A 17,292-nucleotide genomic window follows, 5' to 3' on the forward strand; every position below is an offset into this window, starting at 1 on the left:
GCAGAGAACGTGACGTATTTTTAAATGAATTCAACTACCACTAAAATGTACCGGTAGCCATTGACAGTCTTCGATAGGGGCCCAGAGAGATCAGTCGCAGCTAACTTCTTTAGTCTTTGTGGAATTATAGGATCTAATGGTGACATGAAGGAAGTGGTCTGTGGTTTCGCCTTTTGGCAGATCTTGCAGGTGCTAAGTACCTGCCTGATCCGTTTCGCCATGTCGCTGAGATATATAGATTCTCGTAATTTCTTGTAACATTTTTGGGCACCGAAGTATCCATAACTTATGTGGCAATATCAGGTTAACTTATTAATAAGTTCGTCGGGTACGCACAGGCGCCAATTTGTATTCTCTGCAGAACTTTTGAAAAAGACATCTTTCGTAAGAGTATAATATTTCCTCAGTGACCTATGTCCTTCCTTCAGTTCTTTCTTTACAAGAGACCAAGTGGGATCTTTATCTTGTTCTCTTGCTATTCCACTCATGTTGTAGTAACAAAGCTCTGAATCGGGACTTTCGACATCTAAAGCAATTCAAAAAACCGCTCCTTTTGTGCAACGTCAACTGCTTCCTTGAGCCCAGCTGGGTTAATTGACAAGGCATCGGCTACAAATTTTTGTTGTCTCGGAACATAGTATATTGTGAATTTAAATTCTTGCATATAAACTGCCCATCGTCTAAGACTTCTGTGGTTCACTTTTGCGGTCATCAGGAACTGGAGGGCTTTATGATCAGTGTAAATGTTCGTCCTTGGACCGAACAAATAGAATCGGAATTTTGTGATACCATATACAATCGCTAACGCCTCCAGTTCTGTGACTGTGTAATTCCTTTCATTTTTCCTTAGTACCCTACTCGCTAAGGTGGTCGGTTTTGCGACAACCTTTCGTTCCTGTTCGACCTCTTGATAGAGTATAGCTCATATTCCTACTCGGGACCCATCGCTCGACAGACAGAAATCCTTCGTGAGGTAGGGATGTGCGAGGAGGGGTGGAGCAAGAAGCGCTTTCTGTAATGCTTGGAATTCACGCTCCGCCTCCTCATTCCAACTCTACATGGTCTTCTTGCCTGTCAAACTACAGAGATGGGGGGGGGGGGTTGTCCAGCATGGCATCTCTATGAATCTCTTTTAATAATTAATTAGCCAGTGAAATCAGCGTAACTGACGCTTTGTTTTAGGTATTGGGAATTTCTGAATCGCTCGCAGTTTGTCTGGATCAGGTCGTATCCCCTCTGACGATACAAGGTGTCCTAGAAATTGTAATTCCCGCTTTCGGAATTCGGATTTGTTCAAGTTTATGGTGACGCCTTTGTTTCTAAATGCCGCAAGAAGACTGTCGAGTAATTTGTTGTGCTTAGGCCATGATTTTTCAGCAACGAGCACGCCGTCTACATATAGCGTCACCCTATTTTTAATTTTCGCCAGTACAACTGTATCAGCGCCCATATGAAGGGTGCCGATGAGACATTCAGCCCGAAGGATAGCTTACGGAACTCAAAGCACCTGCCATAACACAGAAAGGCCATATACTTTCTACAATCCAGAGCCAGAGTAACCTGCCAGAAACTACGGCGGAGGTCTACGGAAGTGAATACAGTCACACCGTGGAAACACTGCAAGAGTTCATCCAGAGTTTCAGGGCGACCCGTCTCCGGTTCGATGATCGTGTTTATTTTCCTACAATCGAGGACCAGCCGGGTGGACCCGTCTTTCATCCCCACACAGAGTAGCGGACTATTGTACTTGCTGACCGCTGGCTCTCTGACGCCTTGGGTCAGCATCGCTTGAGTTTCTTCTTCTACTTTTGCTCTATATATTAACGGTATGGCGTATGGAAGGACGGAAAACGGCTTGTTAGGCTTCACCCGAAACTCATAGACAAAGTCCTTTATCGTCCCTGTGGGTTCCAAAAATGTCGCCACATGCCGATGCCGAATCTCTGCAACTCGATTCTCTCATGTTCCGACGTGACATGTATTGTTTTCTCTCTAACCAAAGTATCAAAATCTTTGTAAGTGGGATGTATTTGTTGTCGCAGTGTGGGTGTGACTCCTTTCTTGCTAAAGCATTTGCTTGACTCCCATCGGATGGCAAACAGTTCGGATATGTATTCTGAGTTGGTACGATTATCAAAATTAATTTTTACTGTTTGATCTGCTAGCAAGACGCAACCCTGTTTAAAATCGAGCACTGCTTGGTAGGCAATCAGAAAATCGCGTTCCAGAATTACTTCAACTTCGAGCAAGGGTATTATCAGAAACATGTTAATGAATATATGTAATCGGCATGTAAATTCCAGTTGCACTTGCTCCTGCACTTCCACGCTCTTACTGTTTACTGCGTCCCGGACTTTCGGCTTGAGTAGAGGTAAAGTTGGCCATGTACAATTCGTACTACATTACCTTAGTAGATCCTCTCTAATTACTGATACCTCACTACAGCACAGAAAGTATTATATCCCCATTGATTTATAGGTTTATGATAGGATATTTTTCGGATATGACCTCGTCAATTTCTTCCAATAATTCTTCTCGAATTTTGTCAGAATGTGTGAAGTAGATTCCCGCTTTGTTCGACAGCAGTTTATGCTCATTAATACCCTCTGCGCTATGATCCAGTCATTGTTGTGGGGTCCTTCATCACCGCGGCCACTGCGATTGTGGCGCGGATCTGGGTGTCGTACTTCTACTATTTGCACCGGTTCGCAATTGTTTTCCGGAGGTCCAAAGTCCCCGTTGTGTCCCCTATGGTTATCATACGGTCTCTTTCTATAAAAATATCTCCGGCGCTTTTGATCAAATCGATCATTGCTTCGTCGCAGCCATGCGTTTTGGGTCCAATTTCGTTGATCATAGCTTCGCTGTGGCAAGGAGATTTGCGGCCAATTTCGTTGATCAAAGTTTCGCTGTGACTCGGAGTTTCACGGCCACTTTCGTTGGTTTTCGTCACTTTGAGGTGTAGCGCCGTATAACGATCCTACCTTGGAGGCGGTTAAGTGGGAGATGTGTCTCAGAGCTGGATAGTGACAGATGGTGACGTGAGACTGCACGCAGACGTAGTTTATGTATCAGCCGATTGAGGACAATATTGGTTAGGGGGACTGTGATTTTAGTTTCGATTGTGCCCACTAGAGTGCACTAAAGTAATAGAATGTTTTTCATAAACTGTTCTAGTATTTTCATAAAGTGTTATTACGTCTTTTTGTGTATGTAAAATGTTATAAATGTGTTTTAGCAGTATGAATGATGCATGAGTGTGGTTTAAGGTTAATATGAAGATAATCGTTTAACGAGTTATGTAGTAGGATTTAGTGTGGGAACATTTCGAAGAAGTATGGATATGGACAAAGGGGATTTTTGTAGAATAGTAGGTCTACGGTAAAGGAAAAGTTAATTCGGGTATAAATAACAATAGTAAATAACTTTATGCATAAACAAAACTTCAGCATATTAGATAATTACGTCGGTACAAGGCGCGGTCGTTAGGTTTACTATTTAGCCATTGGTTATTGATGAAAAGCGCGGACTGACGCGGGAGAGTGTTGTTTTGCTTTTGGCTGTTGAGTAAACTGACCAATGGTAAAGCAATACTCTTCGCGCGCCTTTTTCTGCTGGCAGAGAACACTAGGGAGTAGTGATGGGCTAAACTGCGATTTTCCGATATCAGTGATTTCTGTGAATGCTACTTTTCAGTATCTGCTATTCTTAACTGCGATTTGTCGCAGTTAAGAGTCGCAGTTAAGGAACATAGGTCGTGTATCCCTCCGCCACTGCTATTTCTGCGATTTCTGCTACTTCCGCGATTTCTGCTACTTCTGTGACTTCTGCTACTTCTGCGATTTCTGCTACTTCTGCGATTTCTGTGACTTCTGCTACTTCTGCGATTTCTGTGACTCCTGCTACTTCTGCGATTTCTGCGACTTACTACTGTATGAAAAAGTTACATCTGTCAACACGGAAAATTGCATCGCAACAAACCTGTCATTGGCAAGTATGTTTTACGTTTTTTCTTCCGTTGGCTTTAATTTTGTATTAAAGAAACAACTGTGAAAATATTAATAGTGTAATTAATATGTAAGTAGCCGTACAGTACCGTAATAGTTCGTATTTAGAAAATGAATTCTAACATATTGTTATGTTCACAGGTACCTGAACTACATTTCAGTCACTCAGTAAAGTGATAACTGAAAATATCATTGTCAACAGATCTGAAGAAATTGCCACTGCATCTTTAGACCGTTTTCGTCAGACGATAGGTTAGTTTCTAAGCGTTTCGATGGACTTAATTACTTCAGTGAGATCGTTCTTGCAAATGTGATATTCATTATAGCAAATATTAGCAATCTACTCTGTCAATTATACTTCTAGTAATTAATGACAGCAAAAATTGTTTAATAATCCTTGTGTTTTTGCAGACACAGTTCTGACTCTGATTACTGGTTGCTGTACGTATCTATCCACATCAAGGCTGTTGGGAGGGACTCGTGAAGATTCAAGACAGCTCTTAGAGGATTTGCAGTTTAAAAGTGAAACAATTGTGAAATAAGTGTGTTAATGATTAAGCTGTGTTTTATCGAAGTTGTTGTGCGATTTTAAAGGAATAATAAATGTCAAATACAGTGAGTGAATAATAAAAATCTCATTTTCCACATGTTTAAGCCGTCCTATACCCATAATTTTCCGCCACTTACTTATTGGTAAACACTTGTTGGAGAGCGACATGCCCCCCCCCCCCCGCCCCCTTTCTCCACAATCTTGGTGTGACACTGACCTGTAACATATCCCGAAGTCTACAATATGCATTTTGAGGCTGTTGATATGAAAGTGGGAAGTACAGATCTTCCAGTTAAATCAGGAATAGCTTAAGTGCATTACTTGAAAGTGACACAGGAAAAGCTTACTTATGTAGGTGGTAGTAGTGTCGGCAAAAAGTTCTTGTGTGTGAAGTTGCCATGTAGAACACCAGGTGTAAAACTTTTCTCCCGAGTCTTGAACTGTGTCGTAACAAAAGTGAGGCATTCATATGACTGTTTTCATTTCTCTACACTTATACAGATGTCTGAGTTCTGCTGTGTTAAGATTGCAAAGTCCTGTAGGCATGTGGAGTATTAACCAAAACTGTCATATTGGAAGCAGAATCAAACACATTTGTTACGTTACTTGATATTTTCAGGAGAAAACGGCAATGTTGCTTCTTATTAATATAATACATTCAGAGTCACAGCAGTATTTGACCAACCATAACTGATGCTGAATGTGCATGTCGTCATATAATATGAAAGGCTTATTTCAATAGTGGTACAAGTCCATTACCTCCACTTTTCTGTCTATAATGCTTCTGAAATTAGTGATCCAAACAAACATAAATAAAGGTTCATCTCTAGCAAGAAGCCATATGCTTGAATATTTCTGGTATCTCAACTGCAGATTTTTCAGCGCTCATGTAACTTTACGACTCTATATCTCAAAATTAACAAAAATGGACTTGTACCACTATTGAAATAAGCCCTTCATATGCACACACAGCACATCGATCTCGTGAGGCACAAGGCTCTCATAACGAAGTACGTACGTCGGTCAACAGATGACACTAGGAAAAGTATGTTAACTGCGCTGTTTAGTTGCTACTTGCGACTCTTAGTTGCGATTTGTCACAGAAATCGCAGTTTGACTCGGTAGCGAATAGCGTAGTATGAACTTTGCTCAACAGATGGCAGTGCTAACTGCGCTTTTTAGTTGCTACTTGCGACTCTTAGTTGCAACTTGTCACGGAAATCGCAGTTAGACTCCATAGCGTACTGCAGAGATGGACGTAGTACGAACTTCGGCCAACAGATGCCACTGTTAACCGCGCTTTTTAGTTGCTACTTGTGACTCTTAGTTGCGACTTGTCACTGAAATCGCAGAAAGCAGTGCTAAATTCGACCAATAGATGGCTCACGTCTTTGAATGTGAAATACTACTTGCGACTGCTAACTGTGACTGAAATCGCAGTTAGATTTTGTAAAGTTGCTACTGTGATATCTGTGACTTCTCAGTCACTGCGATTTCTAACAGATACGCGATTTCCTGCCCACCACTACTAGGGAGGAGTGAAAGCCTAGCCATGAAAGAGATCGGACGTGTGCAGTAGTGGTTCCGATGAAAGTGATAAGTTGCCGGATATAGCAGTGTTTCATACATCAAAAGTGTTGGAAACTGACGGCATAATTATTCCGATGTGTGTGTAGAAATTTCGGAATTTTTAAGTGAATTTTGTGACGAGAAAAGATATATATTCCGCGTGGCGTACTGAGCAGGTCGGTGGCGAAAAACTGTGACTGCATTTGATACCGACAGACTTAATATTTGGCGAGCATTATCAATCAAAAACAATCAGTATTTTTGTAGCTATTACGTTTCTGGGAAATGCAACACCATATACTTGCTAACGTGAGTCAAAGGGATTGTGAGTGACTGTGTTAAGACTAGCACGGGCTTGGCAGTGACACTTGTTCACGTAAGTTTCAGAATATATTAATTGAGGACAAAATTTCCAACCTTTCATTTCGTGTTTCTCCCGAAACGTAGATTAGTGATTTTAATTGCTGCCTGGTTCACGTCGAAGTACAGTAGGTTTCACTCGGCTTTCCTACTGATGATCTGCTGAGACAATGTTCACAGGTAGGTGCAGGTTCGTCGTAAAGGGACGGAAAGAACCGCGCCGCCGCAACTTGGCGGCGCGATTTCTATTCTATTTCTTGGGGCGCGTGAATTGTTTACAGACCCTTGGCCTGCCAAGTTCTTGTAAGAGGTGTTGGAATGAAACCATGTCCTGCAAACCTCTTCCTGCTATTGTGATCTCCCTTCTAAGCTTTTGTGTCTGTTTGGTGAAACAGACTCTGATCAATTCCGCAAGAAAATATGATGAGTCTAGGTTCGGCTTCGCTTAGCCAGATCTCGGAAGAACGTGGCTGGGTCTGGGTGATCGCACTCATTGTAGTCAGGAAACATTAATATTCCTGACTTCGTCCTCTCCTGTTCGGTCTCTGACCAAAATTCTCTGACAAAAGCCGCACACAACTCCGAATATGAGTTGCATTGTTGCATCAGTGGCTGCATTCTAACCGCCGCCTCATCACGGAAGAGGTTGTATACAAATTTTAGTCTCAGTTGTTCTCCCCATGATATGGGTAAGGCTCCATCGAAATGGAAAATCCAAATGCGCGGATGTTGCAAATTGGTACGATCTGGATACAGTGATTACTTCATTGTGGATATAAAATGCTCCCTGGAGTCCTCCCCGTCTGGAGTTATGATAGTGGCCCTGCCACTCGAATCTATCGCTTCGTCTGACCACAGATTCTGCAGGCCCATTTCCATCTGTCTCAGTTCATCATGTTCCCTATTCTGGGTATCTCTGTTACTGTTACCCTTCCGTTCAACATCGTGGTTCTCGTTTGTTCGCAAAAGCTCGTGGAGCGTATGGCGGCTGCGCCTATTTATTTGAATTTGCGCTTCTTTGGACTGTAACAACGACCGAATCTCTTCACTGTCACATGCCGCATTAGGGATTGTTCTACTAGCATCGCTCTGCTCTTGTTGAGAGTTTTCGACCGCCAGCGTTAACGCATCCATTTTTTGTTCACCTTTGCCATGTCTCCTGCCTGGGCTTGCTCGTAACGTAGGCTCCTGGCGGGTGACCTGTTGGCAGACACTGTTTAGTGTCTCCTGCTGTTCCTCGCACCTCTTTCACCTTGTCTGTGTCTAGTGCTAGTTCCGAACTGTCTCATAAATTGTTCTCAATGTCATCAATCCGATTTTCGATACGCTCTGTGACTGTGTCCTAATCTTTGCATATCTGGCGAATTTCGGTCTGTACGTCTTCGTTGCTCTTTTTATTTTCTGTCGCTAACATACCTACGTGTGTTTCTAGTGTCTGCCCTTGTAATTTCTGTTCCTGTTCGTCAAACCGTTTATTTGACGTTCTTACGGCCTCGTCTACATTGTCACATTTCCGCTGTAACTTTTTTGATTGTTCATCAGTTTTCCTACTCTGTTCATCAAATATTTTATTTAACTGTTGTGATTGTTCATCAGTTTTCCTTCTTTGTTCTTGCATCAATTTGAAAAGTGTTTCAAACATTTCCTCTGGCGTGGTGGGAGCGGATGCGGGGATGGGTTGAGTCTCATCACTGCTTTCAGACGCTGCGATATGCACGTGACCTTCACGCAGCGGCTGACCTTGCTGCTCGCGCTCCGGTTGTAACGGCTCGGCCTAGGCCGCCCTCTGTGTGGCGCTGCCCTTGTCGCCCGGCGAGTTCGTACCTGCCTCCCCTCGCATTTCCGGTTGGTTCTCTGAGTCCCGCTCGCCTGCGGTTTCACCTCCGAAAGTTGCTTGTGAAACGAATACTACATCTTCCGTTTTCGCAATATTCCACGCTCGCACCCTAGTAATGGGCATAACCTGGTGGGAACAAATCGTAATTACTGCGACACTGAAAAAGAATATAACTAACAATTTGACTTTACCTAAAGTATGAACCGTCCTAAATTGCACAATAATTACATCGACACCGAAAAAAATGTAGCTAACAATTGGAGATTATCTAAACTGTGACCCTTCCTAAATTTCACATTGGACACAAACAATAAGAACAACGCCGTGTGTCATCAATGCTGGGCACAAACAGAATTGTGCGTAGCTGAAAGAAAAGTTAAATTAGAACGTCCTCATCTACGGTCTGGCTACTTAAGCAGACGGTTACCAGAATTCGAAATAATCGAGATCCAGGGTTGACCACATATAACTCAGTTTCCTGATGTTACATACTTTTGCTCGTGGCAGGCTATGAAGGGTTGCTTACTTTCGCTAGCAGGAACTTCTTTTTTATTACTTCTTTTTGTTGCAGCCAGCTGTGATAGAATGTCTTGTGCACCTTCATATTTTTCTTTGGCGACCTAACTTTCTCTGATTATTTTGCCCGTTACTTGATTAAGATTTAGGTCCATCTAAATTTTCAGAACAATCCCTTTACTGATTGAATTTATTAAGGTCGCAACGGATACCGTAATGATATTCTTTGGGGCAGTCACAGACTACATGCTGCGAACTAATTTCAAGCCAATAACTTTAGATTTGGGGAGCGTATCCATCAAATGCTACTATTATTACATTCTTTTTCCGACAGGTCGAGAAGTAAATTAACGATTACGGAAGTTAGCTTCAAATGACAAATTCTTTACTTTACCTAATCTTTCGCATGTTAACAGTAATCTTTTTGTGTTTAATAGATGGACAAAACAATCAAGATACATTTATAAACGATCTTATGTCTTTCTCACTCGAGAATTACAAGCCACGTTCGTCTTAATCTGCAGAGTCCTGTGGGGTGGGGAGATCTGGGGAGCACGTGGTCACTGCTCAGTTTTGAAAGACAGATATTTACATGCGCTAAATCCACAAGACAAGCAAAATGTCGACAGCATTTTTAGTCAGTAGAATTGTATGCACCTCGTGGTTGGCATCGAGCAGGATTTGGTGGCTGCATATCATTAGCGTAAAGCGCTTGGAAACAAATCGTCTCATCTTACCAAAAGCGCGCTCGAAATAGTTTTCTCCTCTTTTTTTTTTTTGATATGTTCACCACAAATAAAAAATAAAAAGCCAATCTGTAACTTTCAAGGGTTGGGTAGAGCTTTGAATTTATAGACCGCGTCGTCGCGGCTGAAATTGTTGAGTTTAACAAATTAATAACATATTCAAATACCTTTTGTGCCTTGTTCGACACAGCCGTTCTGAGGGAACGTCTGGTCGCTTACCTGTCTTCAGAACTACTCACCCTGTAACCGTCGCGCGGAGCTATCTCCGAACCGCGCAAGGTGGTGGGGAAGGGCCATGACCCACCTCTCCTTTTTACTTTTTGGGCATCAGTCTACTGACTGGTTTGATGCAGCCCGCCACGAATTCCTCTCCTGTGCCAACCTCTTCATCTCAGAGTAGCACTTGCAACCTACGTCCTCAATTATTTGCTTGACGTATTCCAATCTCTGTCTTCTTCTACAGTTTTTGCCCTCTACAGCTCACTCTAATACCATGGAAGTCATTCCCTCATGTCTTAGCAGATGTCCTGTCATCCTGTCCCTTCTCCTTATCAGTGTTTTCCACATATTCCTTTCCCCTCCGATTCTGCGTAGAACCTACTCATTCCTTACCTTATCAGTCCACCTAATTTTCAACATTCGTCTATAGCACCACATCTCAAATGCTTCGATTCTCTTCCGTTCCGGTTTTCCCACAGTCCATGTTTCACTACCATACATTGCTTTACTCCAGACGTACATCCTCAGAAATTTCTTCCTCAAATTAAGGCCGGTATTTGCTATTAGTAGACTCCTCTTGGCCAGAAATGCCTTTTTTGCCATAGCGAGTCTGCTTTTGATGCCCTCCTTGCTCCGTCCGTCATTGGTTATTTTACTGCCTAGGTAGCAGAATTCCTTAACTTCATTGACTTCGTGACCATCAATCCTGATGTTTCTCGCTGTTCTCATTTCTACTACTTCTCATTACCTTCGCCTTTCTCCGATTTACTCTCAAACCATACTGTGTACTCGTTAGACTGTTCATTCCGTTCAGCAGATCATTTAATTCTTCTTCACTTTCACTCAGGATAGCAATGTCATCAGCGAATCGTATCATTGATATCCTTTCACCTTGTATTTTAATTCCACTCTTGAACCTTTCTTTTATTTCCATCATTGCTTCCTCGATGTACAGATTGAAGAGTAGGGGCGAAAGGCTACAGCCTTGTCTTACACCCTTCTTAATACGAGCACTTTGTTCTTGATCGTCCACTCTTATTATTCCCTCTTGGTTGTTGTACATATTGTATATGACCCGTCTCTCCCTATAGCTTACCCCTGCTTTTTTCAGAATCGCGAACAGCTGGCACCATTTTATATTGTCGAACGCTTTTTCCAGGTCGACAAATCCTATGAAAGTGTCTTGATTTTTCTTTAGCCTTGCTGCCATTATTAGCCGTAACGTGAGAATTGCCTCTCTCATCCCTTTAGTTTTCCTAAAGCCAAACTGATCGTCACCTAGCGCATTCTCAATTTTCTTTTCCATTCTTCTGTATATTATTCTTGTAAGCAGCTTCGATGCTTGAGCTGTTAAGCTGATTGTGCGATAATTCTCGCACTTGTCAGCTCTTGCCGTCTTCGGAATTGTGTGGATGATGCTTTTCCGAAAGTCAGATGGTATGTCGCCAGACTCATATATTCTACACACCAACGTGAATAGTCGTTTTGTTGCCACTTCCCCCAATAATTTTAGAAATTCTGATGGAATGTTATCTATCCCTTCTGCCTTATTTGACCGTAAGTCCTCCAAAGCTATTTTAAATTCCGATTCTAATACTGAATCCCCTACCTCTTCTAAATCGACTCTTGTTTCTTCTTCTATCACATCAGACAAATCTTCACCCTCATAGAGGCTTTCAATGTATTCTTTCCACCTATCTGCTCTCTCCTATGCATTTAACAGTGGAATTCCCGTTGCACTCTTAATGTTACCACCGTTGCTTTTAACGTCACCAAAGGTTGTTTTGACTTTCCTGTATGCTGAGTCTGTCCTTCCGACAATCATATCTGTTACGATGTCACTGAACTGTTCACAGTAACACACCCTCTGCCCTATCTTCCTATTCATAACGAATCCTACACCTGTTATACCATTTTCTGCTGCTGTTGATATTACCCGATACTCATCCGACCAGAAATCCTTGTCTTCCTTCCACTTAACTTCACTGACCCCTACTATATCTAGATTGAGCCTTTGCATTTCCCTTTTCAGATTTTCTAGTTTCCCTACCATGTTCAAGCTTCTGACATTCCACGCCCCGACTCGTAGAACGCTATCCTTTCATTGATTATTCAATCTTTCTCTCACGGTAACCTCCCCTTTGGCAGTCCCCTCCCGGAGATCCGAATGGGGGACTATTCCGGAATCTTTTGCCAATGGAGAGATCATCATGACACTTCTTCAATTACTGGCCACATGTCCTGTGGATACACTTTACCTGTATTTAATGCAGTGGTTTCCATTGCCTTCTGCATCCTCATGTCGTTGATCTTTGCTGATTCTTCCGCCTTTAGGGGCAATTTCCCACCCCTAGGACAAGAGAGTGCCCTGAACCTCTATCCGCTCCTCCGCCCTCTTTGACAAGGCCGTTGGCAGAATGAGGCTGACTTCTTATGCCGGAAGTCTTCGGCCGCCAATGCTGATTATTTATCAAAATTTAGGCAGTGGCGGGGATCGAACCCGGAACCGAAGACGTTTTGATTATGAATCAAAGACGGTACCCCCCTTTTCTTTTTTTTTTCATTTTGTTCGTTATTGATCTTTGTGTTTGGTCATTGCGGACGTCGCAAGACATCCTGTTCAAGTTCGGTGTTTGATCCTTCCACTCATTTTTTTATTACAGAAGCCAACCGGCTCTCTGACCGAACACGCTGAGCTACCGTGCCGGCATCGCTAGACCACGGGTACCTATCCTAGAAAAACGTTTTGCTTTACAGTTATTTGGCCAAACGCTCCTGTTCCTACTCTCTGCCTTCCACTGACACCGTTTAGATTGGTAGGAAATCAAGAAACCCACCACTTCTCTGGTTCGTCTGCTACTACATTCAAATCACACACACACTTGACCACACATTTTCAGCAAGGGCGAAAAACGGAAATAAGGACACCGGACGTGCACATAAGAATGATAAAAGGAATATGTCGATCCATACTGTTTCTACAGGCATGCGGTTGTTGTGGCTGAGATTAATTAGTTGGATAATATACGGATTAAATTTTGATTTTTGTATATCAGATAGTATGATTATTTGTTTTGACACTAATTTTTAATCATGAAACTACACCTATTGGGATGTTACGCAGTCATCAACAGTCCAACGTCGGTGTCGACGGGCCCAGACGGGGCGTAAAGCCTTGTGTGGTTCAGTTATCAAGTGTACACGAGTGGCCCCTCGGCTTCGAATGCCCATATCGATGATGTTTGCTTGAATGTTTCTCACACTGACACTTGTTGACGGCCCAGCATTAAAATCTGCAGCAATTTGCGGAAGGGTTTCACTTCCGTCACGTTGAACGATTCTCTGCCGTCCTCATTGGTCCCGTTCTTGCAGGATCTTTTTCCGGCCTCAGCGATGTCGGTGATTTGATGTTTCACCGCATTCCTGATATTCACGAGTAACTCGTGAAATGGTCGAACAGGAAATTCGCCACTTCATCGCTACCTAAGAGATGCTGTGTCCCATCGCTCGTGCGCCGACTGTAACACCACGTTCAAACTCACTTTAATGTTGATATCCCGCCATTGTAGCAGCAGTAACCGATCTAACGACCGCGGCAGACACTTGTTGTCTTATATATGCGTTGCCGGCCTCAGCGCCGTATTCTGCCAATTTACATATTTGAATACGCATGCCTGTACCAGTTTCTTTGTCCTTCCAGTGTGGAATTACCCAAATGGAACTGAAATCGGTACATGTGATGTACTTGCACAGACGAACAATTCACCTGGAACCGATTCTATGTCCACATCAGATGACTCCAAGCCAATCAGAGTACTGCAGAGAGGCCCGCCGAAAAACACTTCGAGCCCGCGTTCTTCTAAAGAGTTATCAACAAAATTAAAATTCCATAATCTTATTAGGAAAGTAACACATGAAAGCCGGCCGGAGTGGCCGAGCGGTTCTAGGCGCTACAGTTGGGAGCCGCGCGACCGCTACGGTCGCAGGTTCGAATCCTGCCTTGGGCGTGGATGTGTGATGTCCTTAGGTTAGTCAGGTTTAAGTAGTTCTAAGTTCTAGGGGACTGATGACCTCAGAAGTTAAGTCCCATAGTGCTCAGAGCCATTTGATTTTTACATATGAAATTGTCATCAAGGACTCACTTCGGTCGTTTAAAATATATCCAACAACTGCTAGCAAGACGTACGTAAATAAAAGAGATAGTCACTGAGGGAAGGTGACGACGAGATGCGCATGCCACATAACAACATTCGGGGTGCCGCGTGTGAACTCTCGGCAGGGTGGTACGCCTGCGCTGTGACGCAAGTCGCACAGAGCGGAGGACTGTGGCCGGCCCTTAGCTGCTCGACGTGTCAGAGTCACGTGATGCGGACGTGGAATCGGTTCCAGCTGACAGGCAGTATTGAATATTTACACTGCACAGGTAGTCCATATTCGACAGATACCCAGGATGATCGATATCTGCTTTTGACTCAAAGAAAGCGTGGACTGAGTGCTCTGGAACTGCATTTGGCATTCGAAGAGCCTACAGGACGTCACGTATCGCAACATACTTTTAGGGACGATTGCGTTATGCGCATTTCTATTCCCGACGACGATGGACTGCGTTGCGGAATTATGGGTAACGAATCATTCATAATGGCGCCTCAGGATTGGCGTCGTCTGTTGTTTACGGACGATAGTCGGTCCTATTAATCGAGTGCGACATTTCTGGGGAGACGTTTGTAATATCGAACACATTGAAAAGTGCGCATATTAGAAGAAATGGTTATGAAAGACGAATATTTTAGGAGAAATGTCAGTTTTCGTGGTATATTCAGTAGTTTGTTTCCAGTGTGTACAATTATGAGTAACTTTGCATGGCTGAACATATGTAGTATTCTTTGGCTACCAGAGATTCTAGCGTTACTGAGTGGAGCTCGGACGAGGGAAGGAGTCGGAAGCAGTTTCAGTCGGCCAGAGAGAGAGAGAGAGAATTGTGTCATAATTGAGTGAGGAGCTTGGATGGTGGACGTAGCGCTTATAGAATAAGTATTTCCGTCGGAATTCTCCATGATGTGACTGATGATACATAATTATTTTAAGATGCTTTTATAGAGAGATGGCTTGTTTGGAAAAAAGTTATTTGCATTCAGAGTATTTTGCTTCACGTGCTAGCTGGGTAATTATTGTACTGTAAAGACTTCATTGTGTCTAACAATATCTATATGTTGCTATCCCAGGCGACTTAACTGTCATGTGTTCAGTGTTCTAATTATCTTTCTCCCTCTACTGTTACTTAAAGCGTTTCATTACGGAAGAAAAAGAGTAAATCTTATCTAATTTAAAGATTGTGTACAAACAGTAATTTTACGTATGTAATAATGTTAGTACGAATTATTCATTTGTCATTAACAGCATTCTGTATAATTTCAAAATAATTACCTATTCATTTACAAGTTTATCATGAAGCGTACCCTCACTGTTAGATGAAATTTTTATCTGGTTAAACGTGCGCTGGCACGCCTTACTCTAGTGTGTGGGCGGTGAACCGTATTTTCCAAACGGAAACAAATTTTTAATTTACGAAAGTAAAATAAAATGAGGCAGTTTGCTACGTAGTGATTTACTGCAGATACATGCAGTTCAGCGCTTGACATTCTCGCAGTGTGCACATTGAGTAGAGTCGATTTATCCGTTGAAACGGAAAAAACAATTCTCGGGCCTGAATAAACCTTTTGAGACACAAATTAGGAACCCTATTTATTCACAAAATTTCATATAAATTCAGCAGTATATTTGTAACAGAGCACGTTTTTGTTACGCAACAGTGAGCCACTGTGTGTGATTGTTTCAGGAGAAATTCAGTCTGTGTATTACTTACTTTACATTCAGTCGGTTTGCAAACAGTCAGAAGCAGTTTAGATTAATTGATATCGTACAGATGAAAACCAATTTGTACAGCTTCTTTTTAAAGGTAGGGCAGTGACGATTCTAGGTCAGAATCTGTAGTCGAAATTTTAAAAGTTTGTTGATTTCACATTACTAGGCAGATGTTTCGGCACATACACAGTTCACAATCAACAAGTTTCGCCTTTATAATTTTCTACGATTCCTGTTCTATCTTTTATGTATTCAGCCGTCTTTTTCTTGGCCTTCCTACGGATCTTGTAACTAAAGGTCTTAATACAAAATTGTTGAGGCTTTCGTGGCCACTCTTAAATTTAAGACTTGTTTTGGTGGCCTTGAATCTGAAATTCTTTGTAAATATTTTAGCCACCTTTGTCGACTATACAGCTCTTAGCCTTCATTTCTTAGGCTATTTAATCTTATACAGTCCTTAACTCCTCTTAGAAATTTCACTTCTGCGCTTGCATTCTAATTTATTGCTTTTTAGTAGTTGTCCAAGTTTCACTTCAAATAACAACGTGGGGGAGCTATTACCTTATAAAATTCGTCACTTTATTTCTCAAGGTTCTATTGATTTTTTGTTTCGCATATCATATACTATTTTTGCAGTAAGTTGTCAATGTCCGTTTCATTCTGGTAGCTTATATTGCCAAGGTAATTGGAGTGAGTAACCTGTTCAGTGGTTTTGTTTTCTATTGTCTCAGTCCTCACTTGTTCTGACTCTTTGAAACCCACCACTTGTGCCGTTTTTGGCACGGACGTTTTCATACTATATTTGTTAGAAATTTGGTCCAGACTGTAGATGAACTTTTGTAATCAAATCTCGTTGTCCTGTTCAACTGCAAGATTGTCTGAAAAAAGCATCGTTTTAAAAAATATGTCAGGTGATAATCTCAAGGCTGGATCAAGTTGTTGTTTCCATGTTTCACCCACATCGTCAATGTATAAATTAAAAAGTGTGGGTGATAATCTACACCCATGTGGAAACGTTGGTTTACCGGTATGTCTTCTGATATAACATCATTGCTCTTTATTCTTATTTTTTTTCCTCTTTATAAGCTTTCTGACCACGGCCTTGCCGCAGTGGTAACATCGGTTCCTGTCAGATCACCAAATTTAAAAACTGTCGGGCTTAGCCAGCACTTTGATGGGGCACTTTCCGCGTCTTTCTAAAGCTATTGGGAAGCGGGGTGTACTCAGCTCCTCTGAATCCATTTGAGGAGTTACTTCGTTGAGAAGTAGCGGCACAGGTCTCAAAAACTGACAACGGCCGGGAGAGTGGTGTGCTGACCACATGCCCCTCAGCGTCCGCCTCCAATGACGCCTAAGGACTGAAGATGACACGGCGGTCGGTCGGTGCCATTGGGCCTTCGCATGGTGTTTGTTTTTTTATATAGGATTTCGGTAATCTTTATAATTTGCTGAGGATATCCACTCTAGGGTAATATATTCCATAAGATTTGCCTAAGCAAATGGCTGAAGGCTTTCTATAAGTCTATAAAAGTACTGTGTGTTTTACTATTGAACTCTCTTTATTTTACTGTAATTCATGTAAGTGCGAAAATGTAATCGCTACAGGATCTTGGTTTTCTGAAAGCA

The sequence above is a fragment of the Schistocerca nitens genome, chromosome 2 (genome assembly GCF_023898315.1).
Source record: "Schistocerca nitens isolate TAMUIC-IGC-003100 chromosome 2, iqSchNite1.1, whole genome shotgun sequence".
Taxonomy (NCBI): Eukaryota; Metazoa; Arthropoda; class Insecta; order Orthoptera; family Acrididae; genus Schistocerca; species Schistocerca nitens.